Source organism: Balaenoptera borealis, assembly GCF_965194805.1.
Source record: "Balaenoptera borealis genome assembly, chromosome: 11".
Taxonomy (NCBI): Eukaryota; Metazoa; Chordata; class Mammalia; order Artiodactyla; family Balaenopteridae; genus Balaenoptera; species Balaenoptera borealis.
In genome coordinates, this window is record NC_138868.1 from 52,030,505 (window position 1) to 52,048,204 (window position 17,700).

General features: G+C 36.2%; 1 protein-coding gene across 6 annotated transcripts in view; it reads right to left on the reverse strand.

Moving 5' to 3' along the window:
• Positions 1–17,700, reverse strand: part of FCHSD2 (FCH and double SH3 domains 2) — a 310,099-nt gene that overhangs the window by 244,862 nt on the left and 47,537 nt on the right. The window lies entirely within an intron of this gene.

The window sequence follows — 17,700 nt, forward strand, 5'->3', positions numbered from 1 at the left end:
CAGTTTCCTTCTTGGTAAAATGGATATAGAAATAGTATCTATCTCATAGGGATAGTGTAAAATTTAGTTAATGACGATATATAAAGTGCTCAAAATAGTGACCAGCACAGAGTAAAAGGCAGATATGTGTGTGTGTGTGTGTGTGTGTGTGTGTGTGTGTATGTTAGCTGCTGTTATCACAATGGCTAGTGCATAGTAGGTAGTAAAAATGTTTCCTGAATATAATAATAAACATAGAGGGACTACAGAAAACAAGGTGAAAATCAAAATTTGATCAGCTTCTCAACATGAAATAGTCAAATCATTTCCTTCATTCCATTCTTTTACAAGAGTCACAAAACAAAGTACAAGGCCACCACATGTTATGGTATAATAAGAGCACCCTTTCCACACATGTATTATATTTCACAGATTCTACAGTAAATACTTTTCACATTTTAACATTTATGATATTGGTATTCATCTTTTAAATGATTGGCAGACAACTACTGAGCCCACGTGCCACAACTACTGAAGCCCGTGCACCTAGAGCCTGTGCTCCGCCACAAGAGAAGCCACCTCAATGAGAAGCCCACGCACCGCAACGAAGAGTAGCTCCCAATCGCCGCAACTAGGGAAAGCCCACACACAGCAACAAAGACCCAATGCAGCCAAAAAGTAAATAAATAAATAAATGTTCCTTTAAAAATAAATAATGATTGGCAGTATTTTTTTCTATCTTAACAGTACATGAAATAACAGTGTACCTTACAAACCACAGGCAAGGTAGAGTCAATGAAATATGATAACATTAATAATTTACTTTGAGTAGTCTGAGTTTAAAGACTTTTCTGTGAGGTGTCAGGTATCCGTGCTCTTAAAAGCACTTCATTAAGGCAGAGATATCACAGTAAAAGGTGAAAAATATAAAGAAAAAGCTGGAATAGAAAAAAAGGCGATAAACCAAAACTCCCCATTTTAATAATTATTTAAATTTACCAACATGACTATTCACTTCTTCTATAAGAAATTAAAGTATTTAAAATTTTACTACATTTGTTTGGGATGGATAACTATTATTTAGCTTTAAAAAGGAAGGAATTTCTGACATATGCTACAACATGAATAAACTTTGAGGACATTATACTGAGTGAAATAAGTCGGTCACAAGAGAACAAATACTGTATGATTCCATTTATATAAGGTACTTAGAGCAGTCAAAATCATATAGACACAAAGGAGAATGGTGGTTGCCAGGGAGTGGGAGGAGGGGATCAGAGGAGTTATTATTTAATAGGTATAGAGTTTCAGATTTGCAAGATGCAAAGAGTTCTGAAGATGGATGGTGGTGGCAGCAAAACAAAATGAATGTACTTAATACCACTAAATTGTACACTTAAAAATGATTACGATAGTAAATCTTATATGTATTTTACCACAATTTAAAAAACAAACAAAAAAAGAGTTGAGCAAGACCCTTTTCCTTATGGGGTTTGGTGCATTATAAAGCATTTAACACAGTCCTTTAAAATACAATTAAAATACAATTTAACACAGTCCTTTAAAATACATTATAAAGCATTTAACACAGTCCTTTAAAATACAATTCGTCTACTCTCCTTAAGAGAAAACATATAAACTATATATTATATATGCATATATGTAAAGCACACTGTATACATGCATTTGTATACTGTATTATATATATATTTGGTGTATGTGTGTATATATGTAAATTATGTGTGTCTGCATATACATATATATAATAGTAATGTAAGTTTTCTCTGGACAGTGGGATTACTGGCTTTCATTTTCTTCTTTTGATTTTGCTTTCTATATTTTCTGATGTTTTAGTTTGATGTTTGAAAAAATAAAGTCCTTATTTTAAGTAAATAAATGCACTTATAAACATATGCACAAACCTTTTTTACACCCATGTTGTTTTACTAAAATTGGACTGAGAAATTATTATGACTGTGTTACTAAATATATCTCCCCAGGCAAACAAGACTAATTAAAATGAACTCGCTTAAACTTTAATCATTAAAAATCTGAAAACTTACCTGTATTTTGAAGGAGGTGGTATTTTTAATATTTTACAAAAGATGAAAGGAAATATTTCAGCTATTTATTTAGAACCCTTTTAACCTTAGATGTATCTCATCTTGAAATAAGAATGTTCAAGTGAAGTCTGCAAGAAAAGGGGAACTAACTCTTTTACTCTGAACATGCATATCAACTAATTTTAAAATTGTCAGTGCAATTTTTAGTTGTTGTTAAACAATTACATGTCTACTAAGTAATTTCTTCTTCTAAATAAAGAAAACAAATACAAGATCACAACTGCTCAAAATTTACATCATCAATATTAGGAAATCTATTTATTATAAACCACAGCAAGAGAACAGAGCAAAAAAATCTTCTGATAACCTTCATATAAAATATAAAGGCATTTGTTAAAATTCAACATCAGTTTCTCTTTTAAAATATTAATGGGTGCTATAATTAAACAGATGGACAAAAACAAGTGCTGGCAAGGATGTAGAGAAATGAGAACTCTCATAGAGTGCTTTTGGGAATGTAACACAGTACAGCTGCTTCAGAAAATAGTCTGAGAGTTCCTCAAAAGGTTAAACATAGAGTTACCGTAAGACCCAGCAATTATATTCCTGGGTATATACCCATGAAAACTTAAAACATACGTCTACACAAAAACCTGTAAATGAATATTCATAGCAGCATTATTCATCATAGCCAAAAAGTGACAACAGCCCAAATGTCCATCAACTAATGAAAGGATAAGCAAGATGTGCTACATTCATATGGTGGTATATCACTCAACCATAAAAAGGAACAAAGTACTGATACATGCTACAATATGGATGAAACTTGAAAACATCAGGCTAAGTGAAAGAAGCCAGACATAAAATCCCACATATTATATGATTCCATTTATACAAGATGTCCAGAATAGGCAAGTCCATAAAGACAGAAAGTAGATTATCAGTTGCCAAGGTTTGAGGAGCTGAGAGGTAAGTTTGCCATTGTTCCAATATTTTTCTTTTATTTAGGTAAGTTGATTATAAAGTTCAAATGGAAAAATAAACACTTAAGAATTGTTATAGGGGTTTTTCTAGTGGCACAGTCGTTAACAATATGCCTGCCAATGCAGGGAACACGGGTTCGAGCCTGGTCCGGGAAGATCCCACATGCCACGGAGCAACTGAGCCCGTGCGCCACAACTGCTGAGCCTGCGCTCTAGAGCCCGCGAGCCACAACTACTGAGCTCGTGTGCCACAACTACTGAAGCCCGCGCGCCTAGAGCCCATGCTCTGCAACAAGAGAGGCCACCAAAATGAGAGGCCTGTGCACCGCAGTGAGGAGTGGCCCCCAGTCACCGCAACCAGAGAAAGCCCGTGCACAGCAACAAAGACCCAATGCAGCCAAAGATAAATAAATAAAAATAAACATTAAAAGAATTGTTATAAACATTCTGAAAAAGAATAATGTTAAAAATTATCACCTACCCTCACCAGATAGTAAAAATTAAGTTTAAAAGCAACAGTAATTAAAACAGCTCGGTAATGAAATGAGCAAACAGAGATAATGAAACATAAGTCAGAAATACACCCAAATATACCTAAATACCAAATATCAATATAATAAATAAAAATTTAGTAACTAAAAAAGATGGCATTTTGATTCAAAGGGGAAAAGATGGATTATTTAGTAAATTGCAACTTTATAGGAAGATACAATGGTTAGTAAACAAAAAAGTTACAGAATAATATATATAGTATATTACTATCTTTTCATATAAAAATGTTTACATGTATATGCTGGATTATGATCATTATGATACTTCTCAGTTACCACAGTCCATCAAATATAAAACTGTACCATTCAGAAATGCTACTGTGGTCCCCTTAGGAATCACTGTGATAGAATTCCCTGAAATATTTAACATGAAACTGGTCTAACAATGGTTCCTTATGAAGAAAGGAATCGGTCGTAGTGGTAAAAGAAAGACCTTTTACTGATTTCTTGTTTGTATTGTTTGAATCTATACCATGTGTACATGTATATATTTTTTACTGAGGTAAAATTTATGACATAAAATTAAGCATTTTAAAGTATACAATTCAACAGCATTTAGTGCACTTACAGTGTGTACAACCACCACCTCTCCCTACTTTCAAAACTTTTTAATCACTCCAGAATAATACTTCATACCCATTAAGTAAGTAATCATTCTCCATTCCCACTCCCCTTACCGCTGGCAACAACTAAGCTAATTTTCTGTCTCCATAGACTTGTCTATTCTGGATATTTCATATAGAAGGAATCATGTAATATGTAATCTTTTGTGTCTGGTTTCTTTCGCTTAGCATGTTTTCAAGATTCATCCAAGTTGTAGAATGTATCAATACTTTGCTCCTTTTTATGGCTGAATAATACTTCATTGTGTGGATATACTACAATTCATCCATTCATCCACCAATGGACATTTGAGTTGTTTCTACATCTTCAATAGTATGAATAATGCTGCTATGAACATTCGTTTATGAATTTCTATGTAGAACTAAGTTTTAAGTTCTTTTGAATGTATACTTAAGAGTAGAACTGCTGGGTCATATAATAATTCTATGCATAAGTTTTTGAAGAACCATCAAACTATTTTTTATAACAGCTGTGCCATTTTACATTCCCACTGCATATTTTTAAAAATTTAATAGTTAAATGGAACAAACTAACCTTTCAAAATATATTCTATTACATTCAGAAGAATCCTATATGGCCACTAAAAAGAATGTAGTAATTCTGTATGTGCTGGTATACAAAGGTAGCCTCAATTAACTCACGCAATAAACATTAACTGACTGGCTATCATGGAAAAGACACTGTATAGGTACTGACGATATAGCACTGAATAAGACAGACATCAAATAGGACTAACAGATAGTAAATAAATCATTATACAAAGAAATATTTAATAATAAATGGGATAATTATAAATACTATGAAGAAAGCTACAATATATTACCCAGTATTTTTTAAAAGCTTCAGAAGAATATGTAAAGCAAGATCTCATTTTATCTTAAAAATATTAATAGATACCTCTATGTAATACAGGTATCTGTATAAATTCTGTATACCTGGAAAATACATATCTGGGGGGGCCACTCAAAGAATATATCCAAATTTTTATTGTTAAAAGAAGGGGACGTGAGATTCTTTATTTTCTATTCTATGTTTTTTTTCTAATAATATTTCTATAATTAGAAAAAAAATTAAAGATAAAAAAGCACTAATTTTCAATCAACTCATATAAATTCCATATCATATAGAAAGGAATAAGAATAAACCCATGCAACAATTCTTCAATAAAAATCTAATGTTCTAAATAATTTTCCTAAAATAAATCTGATCAAGCCACTTTCCTGCTAACATTTCTGAAATGGCTCTTCATCACTCCTGGAAAAAAATCTAAATTCCTTTAACATGACAGATGAGGTTACTTACTATCCAGACTTGACTGCTAGTGTGGCTTCATCTCTATAAACTCCTCCATTCACATCCTAGGCTAGAGCTAAATATAGTAAAAGGACCTAGGCTCCTGCTTTCACACTCTAGCAAATGTGGTCCTTTCTGCTTGGAATTCCTTTCCCCTATTACTTGACCTAAATCTCTTATCCTTCAAAACTTAGCTTAAACATGACCTCTCCTGAGAAATCTTCCTGAATTCCACTTGTGATTTAGACACCCTCTCTGTGGTCCTCCAGCATCTTATAACATAGCACGCACTTCCAGTACTGTAATTGTCTGTGAATTGACTATGGAGTTCCCTGGGAGCAATGAGTGTGCTTTGTATTTACATGTGTAGCACAGTGCCTGAAAACGGTAATAGTTCAATAAACGTTTGCTGAATGAATGAACAGACAGAAACTCTATAATCACGTTTCAGACTCTTCATAAGTTTCAGTTAAACAGCTCAGTTAGGTTAGCTCCTGGGATAGGCAGAACCAAGATCACAGTCTGTATCCATATGAACCAATTAAGTTTCTTGACCTTGGTCACAGATTATATCAGTTAACACAAACATTTTGTGAGCTTTAAAAACCAAGGAGGGGGACTTCCCGGGTGGTCCAGTGGGTAAGACTTCATGCTCCCAATGCACGGGGCCCAGGTTCGATCCCTGGTTAGGAACTGGATCCCGCCTGGCTCGACTAAGAGCCCACTTGCTGCAACTAAAAGAGCCTGCATGCTGCAACTAAGACTCGGTGCAGCCAAATAAATATATAAATGTTAAAAAAAAAGGGGGGGGGGGGCTTCCCTGGTGGCAGAGTGGTTAAGAATCCGCCTGCCAATGCAGGGGACATGGGTTCGAGCCCTGGCCCGGGAAGATCCCACATGCCGCGGAGCAACTAAGCCCGCACGCCACAACTACTGAAGCCCACGCGCGCCGAGAGGCCGTGCTCTGCAACAACAGAAGCCACCACAGTGAGAAGCCCGCGCACCGAAACAAAGAGTAGCCCCCGCTCACCACAACCAGAGAAAGCCCGCGCACAGCAACAAAGACCCAACACAGCCAAAAATAATAAAAATAAAAAATAAATAAATTTAAAAAAAAAAAGAAAAATACAAAATTAAATTTTGATAGAGGCTGGGTTACTTGAGTGTATGTATTTGTCAAAACTTAGCAATCGTATACCTAAGATTTATATTTCATTGTATATAAATTTTACCTCAAAATAAGAAACTATATGGAATACTGAACTCTAATGATCTGCATGCTGAATTATTTAGGGAAAAGCCTGGTAATGTGTACAATTACTTTGAAATAAATTTTAAAAATAAGGTGGATTGTTGATAGAGGATGGGTAAATGCATAGATAAGTGACAAAATGAGTACACTGTATAGTACAATATTAACAGTAGAATTAAGGTTTGGGTGATGGGTGTTTACTGTAAAATTCTTTCAACCTTGTTGTATGTTTGAAATTTTCATTAAAAAGTCACAAAAATATTTAGAAAATTAATGAAAGAAAAATAAAAAACAACCAAGGAAGGTATAAAGGTGTGTAATAAAGGTTTAGCTGCACCCAAAGAGAGGTCTGGCCTTTGCCCTTGGCTTTGGGAAGTAATCTCTAAACCTTTGGAATGTCGTGCCTGATAAGAGTGTTTTTGTTTACCTGGGACACTTAGGCCATGCCAGATAGAAAACGCTAACAACAGTATGATTTATTGCGGGTCGGGGTGGGGGGGGGGGTGGGGGGGTGGGGGGAATGTGGTATCAGCTCAACTTCTGAAGGAGCTGGAGACCAAGGTCAGCCACATGGGCAGTCAATCTATCTAACTGACCAAATACACCTCTTCCCTTGGCTAATTTTAAAATATATCCTTTCACTATAATAAACCATAATTTTAAGTAAACTTTCAGTGAGTTCTTCTAGCAAATTATCAAATCCAAGGTTAGTCTTGGGGACCACGATCTTGCAAGTCATGTCAGAAGTGAAGGTGGTCTTGGAGGCCTCCAAACTTTCAGTTGGTATCTGGAGTGAGAGTTGTCTTGGGAACCCCCTAACTCTGTAATTCATCACCAGGATAAGCAGAACACTGAAGAACATTCAAACTATTAATGGTGGTAGTGGAGATGGGATATCAAACCCATAATGATGAATATTAAAAATAAACACACCCACCAGAATGGCTAAAATTAAAAATACTGATAATTATAAATATCAGTGAGGGTACAAAGCAATGAAACTCTAACATGTAGTCCATGGGAATGTAAAATGGTACAACCACTTTGGGAAAAAAATCTGGTATTTCTTATGTAACTAAACATACATCTATCTTGACATAAATTCTAATACTAGACATTTACCAAGAGAAATGATAACAAATCTCCACAAAAACACTTGACAAAAATATTCATAGCACTTTTATTCATAAAGAGCCAAAAACAGGAAACAGTGCCCGCCAGTGGGATAACTGATCAACAAACAGTGACATATTCTTACAGTGGAATAAAACTCAGCAATAAAAACAAATGAACTACAAGATGACCACCACATTTTTACTACTCTGAGTTCGCTGACCTCTTATTTTACAAATGACACTGTTTAAAAATAACTAATATCAGAATATAAAAAATAATCTGTTAGCACGGATAGCAAACTGGGGTAAGGGTACTAGTACTTATATTATCAGGACACTGACAACTCTTTCATAAGGAAACCTTTATAATTTTGCCCTGGAATACAACAGCTGTTTTTAGAGGTGTTATTAACACAAATATGGCAATAGCATTAAAATGATGACATGAGAATACCAAAAACAAAAAAAATTTTTAAACAAGGCAAGTAGAACGAACAACTGAAGCTATACAAGTCTGACAGAGAGAAAATTACTTGGCTCCTAATAAAAAATATTAATTCACCAACAACATTCATTGAGTATCTTCTGAATTTCAGGTATTCTACTAAATATGCACTGGGAATATAAAAATGAATGAGGCATGGACTCTGCTCTGAAGGGATTCACTAACATAAGGTATAATCAAATGATGCCAAGACCCAAAAATGCTACAGGCATAGAATGAAAAGTAGAAAGTGTTCGTTCTTATTTCTTACTAATTAGGTAACCTTGGGCAAGTTAATTTTCCTTACCATGCTTCAGTTTCCTATCAATTAAGTAGGAATAAAAAGAACATCTACCTTATAGAATTATGAGTACATATTGATAAAGCACTTAGAACAGCCTTGGCACATAGTAAATACTAAAAAAGTATTTGTTAGCTAAGTGAAAATATCACATCTACAGTTTATAATTATGAAATTTAATCCAGTTAAAATATTTTGACTAACTGAATATGTAAAGCACTAACAAAAAACTACATTTTAAGTACTTCTGGTATTCGATAACAGAGCAAAGTCAGAATCTCCCTTCTCTCAGAAATTAACCCAAAGCAACAAACAGAATAAAAAACATAAATGCAAACATGATCTCCAATAAAACTAGGAAACATAAGAAATATAAGTGGAAGAGACGCCTAAGGAGAGACAATTAAATTGGAGAAGGAGGGTAAATATAAGGCATGAGGTTCCAAAACTCAAAGGGGTGGGGGAGAGTACATTTCTTCAACTGCAACTTTCTGAGGTATAAAATTTAAACCACATTCGCAACAACAAAAACAGGGGACATGGGCTGGTAGAGGGAGCTTTGTTTGCTGCTCAGTTTGAAGAAACAGAGGAGAAAGTACTAAATTAGAAATCACACAAACAATCTACACTGGCAGAAATTAGGCTGCTGGTGTGGCAAAAAAAAAAATAGTGAGACAGCCTGCACTATGAACGGCCCTGCAGCAGCCATCTTCTCTAGCTGAGGAGAAAGAAAATAAATTCATACACTCAACCCTGGTCATAAAGAAAATTACTGTAAATTTGAAGACTGTAGCTACCCTAAGATACCTACTTCTGGTATCCTAAAAAGTTATACAGGAAAAACCCTCTTCATTCAAAAATAACCCCAAAAGGAGCAAGAATAGATCTATGCAAATACAAAATTTTAAAAAGAAGAAAAAACAGCACAGGAAAAACAGAGTAGCTAAAGGACCCTCATGAGAAAAATGCTGCCATGGAGCAGATGAATTTTTAAAACTTAAAAACAAAAAACGAACAAACAAACAAAAACCCTAATGAAGCAAATACCACTTTCAGATAGAATTATAGAATGTCAAAGTCACAAGAAAATAGCAGTGGTGAAGTGGGCATCCTGCCTTGTTCCTTTTGGGGGAAAGCTTTTAGTCTTTCACTACTGAGTATAATTTTAACTTGTGGGCTTTTCATATGTGCCCTTTATCATGTTAAGGAAGTTTCCTTGGGGTGGGGGGGACTTCCCTGGTGGCGCAGCAGTTAAGACTCCAAGCCCCCAAGGCAGGGGGCCCAGGTTTGATTCCTGGTCAGGGAACTAGATCCCACAGGCATGCTGCAACTAAGAGTTCACATGCTACAACTAAGGAGCTCACCTGCCACAACTAAGACCCAGAGCAACCAACTAAATAAGTAAATATTTTAAAAAAAACAAAAAGAAAACAGGATTATTAAAGAAGTTTCCTTCAATTCCTAGTTTGAGTGTTTTTATCATGAAAGGGTATTGAATTTTGTCCCCTTCATGCTATTAATGGGGTTTTTTTCCCCTTCATTCTATTAATATGGTATATTTCATTCCTTGATTTTCTTATGTTGAACTTTTGCATTCCTGGAATGAATTTCACTTTGTCATAGTGTATAACCCTTTTAATGTGTTGTTGGATTCAGTGTACTAGTATTTTGTTGAGGATTTTTGTATCAATGTTCATAAGGGATACTGATCTGTAGCTTCTTGTGGTATCTTTGTCTGACCTTGGTTATCAAGGTAATAAGGACATCATAGAATGAGTTAGGAGTATTCCCTGATTTTCTACTTTTTTGAAGATTCTGAAAAGTATTGATGTTAGTTCTTCTTTAACCATAAGGTAAAATTCAACCATGAGTTTTAGTCCTAGACTTATCTTTGTTGGAAGATTTTTTTGATTACTAATTCAATCTCTTTACTTGTCAAAAGTCTGTTGAGCATTTCTATTTCTTTTTGATTCAGTTTTAGTAATTTGTGTGTTTCTGGGAATTTATCCATTTCGTCTAGGTTATCCAATTTGTTGGTGTACAACTACTCATAGTACTCTCTTATAATCCTTTTTATTTCAGTAGAACAGGATGTAATGTCCCCACTTTCACTTCTGATTTTATTTATTGTCATCTTCTCTATTTCTTACACTAGCTAAAGGTTTGTCAATGTGTTGATCTTTTCAAAGAACCCACTTTAGTTTCACTGATTCTATTGTCTTTCTATTCTCTGTTTTGTTTATCTCTAATTTAATCTTTATTATTTTCTTCCTTCTGCTAGCTTTGGTTTCAGCTTGCTCTTTTTCTAGTTCCTTAGGTGTAAAGTTAGGTTAATATGAGATCTTTTTTCATTTTTAATGTAAGTGTTTAGAGCTATAAATTTCCCAAGCAGTTTCACTGCATACCATAAGTTTTGTTATGTTGTGTTTTTGTTTTCATTCCTCTCAAAGTATTTTCTAATTTTCCTAGTGATTTCTTTTAACCCACTCATTGTTTAAGATTATATTGTTTAGTTTCCACATATTTGCAAATTTTTCAGTTTTCCTTCTGTTGATTTCTATAGTGTCATTCCATTGTGGTCAGAAAAGATATTTTGCATGATTTTGGTATTTTTTAATGTATTGATAGTTGTTTATTCCCCAACTCATGGTCTATCCTTGAGATATGTGCACTTGAGAAAAATGTATATTCTGCTTTGTTGGGTGGAGTGTTCTGTATATGTCTGTTGATGGAACTGATAGTCCAGACACCAACTCAAACATCTACGGCCAACTGATTATCAACAAGGATGCCAAGACCATTAGAGGCGGAATAGTCTCTTCAACAAATGGTGCCAGGACAACTGGATCTGCACACACAAAAGAAAGAAGTTGGACCCCTATCTCATTCAAAACATAAAACTTAAAATGGATCAAAGACCTAAATGTAATAGCTAAAACTATAAAACTCTTAAAAGAAAGCATAGGAATATATCTTCTTGACCTTGAATTTGGCAACAGATTATTAAATGGAACACCAAAAACATAATCAACAAAATAAATATGTAAGATGAACTTCATCAAAATTAAAAATGTTTGTGCATCAAAGGAACTTATAAAGAATATGAAAAGACAACAGAATGGAATAATATTTGCAAATCATATATCTAATAAGAGTATAATAACCAGAATATACAAAGAACTCTTACAAATCTACAACAAAGAGACAAGCAGTCCAATTTAAAAATGGGCAAAAGTATTAAACAGACATTTGTCCAAAGAAGATATACAACTAGCCAATAACCATATGACAAGATGTCCAACAACATTAGTTGTTAGGGAAATGCAAATCAAAACCACAATGAGATAACACTTCATGCCCATTAGGATGACTATAACATAAACAAACAAAAACAAAATGGAAAAGAGCAACTATTGACCAGGATGTGGAGAAACAAGAACCCCTATACACTGCTGGTAAGAATGTAAAATGGTACACCTTTTGTGCAAAACTGTTGTGCTCGGTACTTCCTCAAAAAGCTAAACATAAAATTACTACATACTGCAATAATTCCACTCCTCAGTATACACTCAAAAAACTGAAAATAGATGTTAAAACAAAAACTTGTAGACAAAAGTTCATGGCAGCATTATTCATAACAGCCGAAAAGTGGAAATGACCCAAATGTCCATCAAGAGATCAACGGATAAACAAAATATGGTATATCCATAAAATGAAATATTATTCATCCATAAAAAGTAATAAATACTGATATATATTACAACACGGATGAACCTCAAAAACACTATGCTAAGTGAAAGTAGTCAGTCACAAAAGGCCACTGTGTTAGTATGGTTCTCCAGAGAAACAGAACCAGTACCATGTGTAGATGTATAAAAAGACATTTATTTTAAGGAATTTGCTCATGGAATTATAGAGGTGTTAAGTCTAAATTTTGCAGAGTGGGATAATAGGGTGAAGACCTAGAGAAAAGCTGATGCTGCAATTTAAGTTGAAGGCCATCAGACTGGAGACCTAGGAAAAAGATGATAATGCAGTTCAAGTCCGAAGGCCATCTCCTGCAGAATTCCCTCTTACTCAGGAGACCAGTCTTTTGTTCTAGTCAGGTCTTCAACTGACTAGATGAGGCCCACCCACATTATGGTGAGCAATCTGCTTTACTTAAAATCTACTGATTTAAATGCTAACCTCATACAAAAACACCCTCAGAGAAATATTCAGAATAATGTTTGACACAAATCTGGGCACCACAGCCCAGCCAACATATAAAATTAACCTTTACAGCCTCATACAGTATGATTCCACTTACATGAAATGTCCAGAGTAGGCAAATCAATAGAAATAGAAAGCAGATTGTCAGGGACTTAGGAGAGGGGTAACATGGTGAATGACAGCTTAATTAGTTGCTTTTGGGGGTGATAAAAATGTTTTAGAATTAGATAGTGGTGATGGTTGTATAGCACTGTGAATGTACTGGAAGCCACTGAACTGTACATTTTAAAATTGTTAAAACGGTAAACTTTATGTTAATTTTACTTCAATTTTAATTAAAAAAAAATTATTGATGTTTTCTGTGAATATATGTGGGCCCAAAAGTGAGAGTGAATGTCAGCATATAAATTGTCAGGTATCATAGAAGAGGGTCACCTGGTGTGTCAATGGGTCTTAAAAATAGATGCAAGAGGTGAACCCCAGAATTCCTAGGAGCTACAGAAGCAGTATGCAGCCAGAAAAAAAGATGACTATACGGATCAGGGAAGTACAAGGTCAGCCATGGGAAATCCACAGGAAGTGCAAAGAACCCACAGACATGCTCCAAAAATTTGGCAATCTAGATGAAATGGACAAATTCCTTGAAGGAGACAAATAGAAAATATGAGAAGCCCTACAACAATTTAAAAAGTGGAACTTGTAATTAAAGACTCATCTCTCAAAAAACAAAAACAAAACTCCAGGCCCAGATGGCTTCACTGGTTAATTCTATCAAACGTTCACGAACGAAAGAATACCACCATACATAAACTCTTCCAGAAAGCAGAGAAAAAAGGGAACACTTACCAACTCATTTTATGAGACCAATATCATCACCACACCAAAACTTGAAAAGACATCACCAAAAACCAACAACAACCAGCATCAAAAAAATCCTGCAGCTAATACCCCTACAAACATAGATGTGAAAGCCCTTAACAAATTTTAGCAAATCAAATCCAGCATTATATAAAAAGGATAATACATAATGACCAAATGGGGTTTATCTGAGCATGGTTCAACACTGAAAAATTAATCAATGTAACTCACCACAGAATAAAGGAGAAAAGCCAGATGATCATTCCCATAGATGCAGAAAAAATATTTGACAAAATTCAACATTATGAACTTAACCAAGGAGGTGAAAGATGAACACTGAAAACTTAAGATATTCATGCAAGAAACTGAAGATACAAATAAATGGAAAGAAAGCTCATGTTCATGGATGGGAGGAATTAATATTGTTAAAACGTCCATAATACAAAGCCTATAAATTCAATGCAAATCAAAATTCCAATGGCATTTTTCACAGAAATAGAAAAAACAACCCCAAAATTCATATGGAAACTCAAAAGACCCTGAATAGCCAAAGCAATTCTGACAAAGAACAAAACTTAGAGGTATCACATGTCCTGATTTCAAACTATATTACAACGCCACAGTAATCAAAACAGGACGGTACTGGCATTAAAAAAGACATATAAACCAACGGAACAGAACAGAGAGCCCAGAAATAAACCAATACATAATTAGTCAACTAATATTTGACAAGGGAGACAAGAATACAGAGTGAGGAAAGGATAGTCTCTTCAATAAATGGTGCTGGAAAAACTGAATATCCACATACAAGAGAATAAAATTGGATGGGAACAACCTAAATGTCCATCAACAGACGAATGGATAAAGAAGACATGGTACACATATACAATGGAATACTACTCAGCCATAAAAAAGAATGAAATAATGCTGTTTGCAGCAACATGGATACAACTAGAGATTATCATACTAAGTGAAATAAGTTAGAAACAGAAAGACAAATACCGTATGATATCACTTATATGTGGAATCTAAAATATGGCACAAATTAACCTATCTACAAAACAGAGGGACTTCCCTGGTGGTCCAGTGGTTGAGGCTCCATGTTCCCAATGCAGGGGGCCCGTATCCGATTCCTGGTCAGGGAACTACATCCCGCATGCCACAACTAAGAGTTCACATGCCACAACTGAAAGATCACACATGCTGCAACTAAAGATCCCGCATGCAGCAACGAAGATCCCACGTGCTGCAACTAAGACCCAGCAAAGCCAAATAAATAAATATTAAAAACAAACAACAGAAGCTGGAAGATGGCGGAGTAGAAGGACGTGCTCTCACTCCCTCTTGCGAGAACACCAGAATCACAACTAGCTGCTGGACAATCATCGACAGAAAGACACTGGAACTCACCAAAAAAGATACCCCACATCCAAAGACAAAGGAGAAGCCACAATGAGACTGTAGGAGGGGTGCAATCACAGTAAAATCAAATCCCATAACTGGTGCGTGGGTGACTCAAAGACTGGCGAACACTTACACCACAGAAGTCCACCCACTGGAGTGAAGGTTCTGAGCCCCACCTCAGGCTTCCCAACATGGGGGTCTGGCAACGGGAGGAGGAACTCATAGAGAATCAGACTTTGAAGCCTAGTGGGAATTGATTGCAGGACTTCAACAGGACTGGGGGAAACAGAGACCCCACTCTTGGAGGGCACACACAAAATAGTGTGTGCATCGGGACCCAGGGGAAGGAGCAGTGACCCCAGGGGAGACTGAACCAGACCTACCTGCTAGTGTTGAAAGGTCTCCTGCAGAGGCGGGGGGGTGGCTCTGTTTCACCGTGGGGACAAGGACACTGGCAGCTGAAGTTCTGGGAAGTACTCCTTGGCGTGAGCCCTCCCAGAGTTTGTCATTAGCCCCACCAAAGAGCCCAGGTAGGCTCCAGTGTTGGGTTGACTCAGGCAAAACAACCAACAGGGAGGGAACCCAGCCCCACCCATCAACAGTCAAGTGGATTAAAGTTTTACTGAGTTCTGACCACCACAGCAACAGTCAGCTCTACCCACCACCAGAGCCTCCCATCAAGCCTCTTAGATAGCCTCAACCACCAGAGGGCAGACAGCAGAAGCAAGAAAAACTACAATCCTGCAGCCTGTGGAACAAAAACCACATTCACAGAAAGATAGACAAGATGAAAAGGCAGAGGGCTATATACCAGATGAAGGAACAAGATAAAACCCCAGAAAAACAACTAAATGAAGTGGAGATAGGCAACTTTCCAGAAAAAGAATTCAGAATAATGATAGTGAAGATGATCCAGGACCTCGGAATAAGAATGAAGGCAAAGATCGAGAAGACGCAAGAAATGCTTAACAAAGACCTAGAAGAATTAACGAACAAACAAACAGAGATGAACAATACAATAACCGAAATGAAAACTACACTAGAAGGAATCAATAGCAGAATAACTGAGGCAGAAGAACGGATAAGTGACCTGGAAGACAGAATGGTGGAATTCACTGCTGCGGAAGAGAATAAAGAAAAAAGAATGAAAAGAAATGAAGACAGTCTAAGAGACCTCTGGGACAACATTAAACGCAACAACATTCGCATTATAGGGGTCCCAGAAGGAGAAGAGAGAGAGAAAGGACCTGAGAAAATATTTGAAGAGATTATAGTCGAAAACGTCCCTAACATGGGAAAGGAAATAGCCACCCAAGTCCAGGAAGCGCAGAGAGTCCCATACAGGATAAACCCAAGGAGAAACACGCCGAGACACATATTAATCAACTTGGCAAAAACTAAAGACAAAGAAAAATTATTGAAAGCAGCAAGGGAAAAACGACAAATAACATACAAGGGAACTCCCATAAGGTTAACAGCTGATTTCTCAGCAGAAACTCTACAGGCCAGAAGGGAGGGGCATGATATACTTCAAGTGATGAAAGGGAAGAACCTGCAACCAAGATTACTCTACCCGGCAAGGATCTCATTTAGATTTGATGGAGAAATCAAAAGCTTTACAGACAAGCAAAAGCTAAGAGAATTCAGCACCACCAAACCAGCTCTACAACAAATGCTAAAGGAACTTCTCTAAGTGGGAAACACAAGCGAAGAAAAGGACCTACAAAAACAAACCCAAGGGGGCTTCCCTGGTGGCGCAGTGGTTGAGAATCTGCCTGCCAATGCAGGGGACACAGGTTCGAGCCCTGGTCTGGGAAGATCCCACATGCCATGGAGCAACTGGGCCCACAAGCCACAACTACTGAGCCTGCGCGTCTGCAGTCTGTGCTCCGCAACAAGAGAGGCCACGATAGTGAGAGGCCCGCGCACCACGATGAAGAGTGGCCCCCACTTGCCGCAACTGGAGAAAGCCCTCGCAGAGAAACGAAGACCCAACACAGCCAAAAATAATAAAAAATAAAATAAAAAAAAAAAAACCCAAAACAATTAAGAAAATGTTCATAGGAACATACATATCGATAATTACCTTAAACGTGAATGGATTAAATGATCCAACCAAAAGATACAGGCTTGCTGAATGGATACAAAAACAAGACCCATATATATGCTGTCTAAGAGAGACCCACTTCAGACCTAGGGACACATATAGACTGAAAGTGAGGGGATGGAAAAAGATATTCCATGCAAATGGAAATCAAAAGAAAGCTGGAGTAGCTATACTCATATCAGATAAAATAGAATTTAAAATAAAGAATGTTACAAGACACAAGGAAGGACACTACGTAATGATCAAGGGATCAATCCAAGAAGGAGATATAACAATTATAAATATATATGCACCCAACATAGGAGCACCTCAATACATAAGGCAACTGCTAACAGCTATAAAAGAGGAAATCGACAGTAACACAATAACAATGGGGACTTTAACACCTCACTTACACCAATGGACAGATCATTCAAAATGAAAATAAATAAGGAAACAGAAGCTTTAAATGACACAACAGACCAGACAGATTTA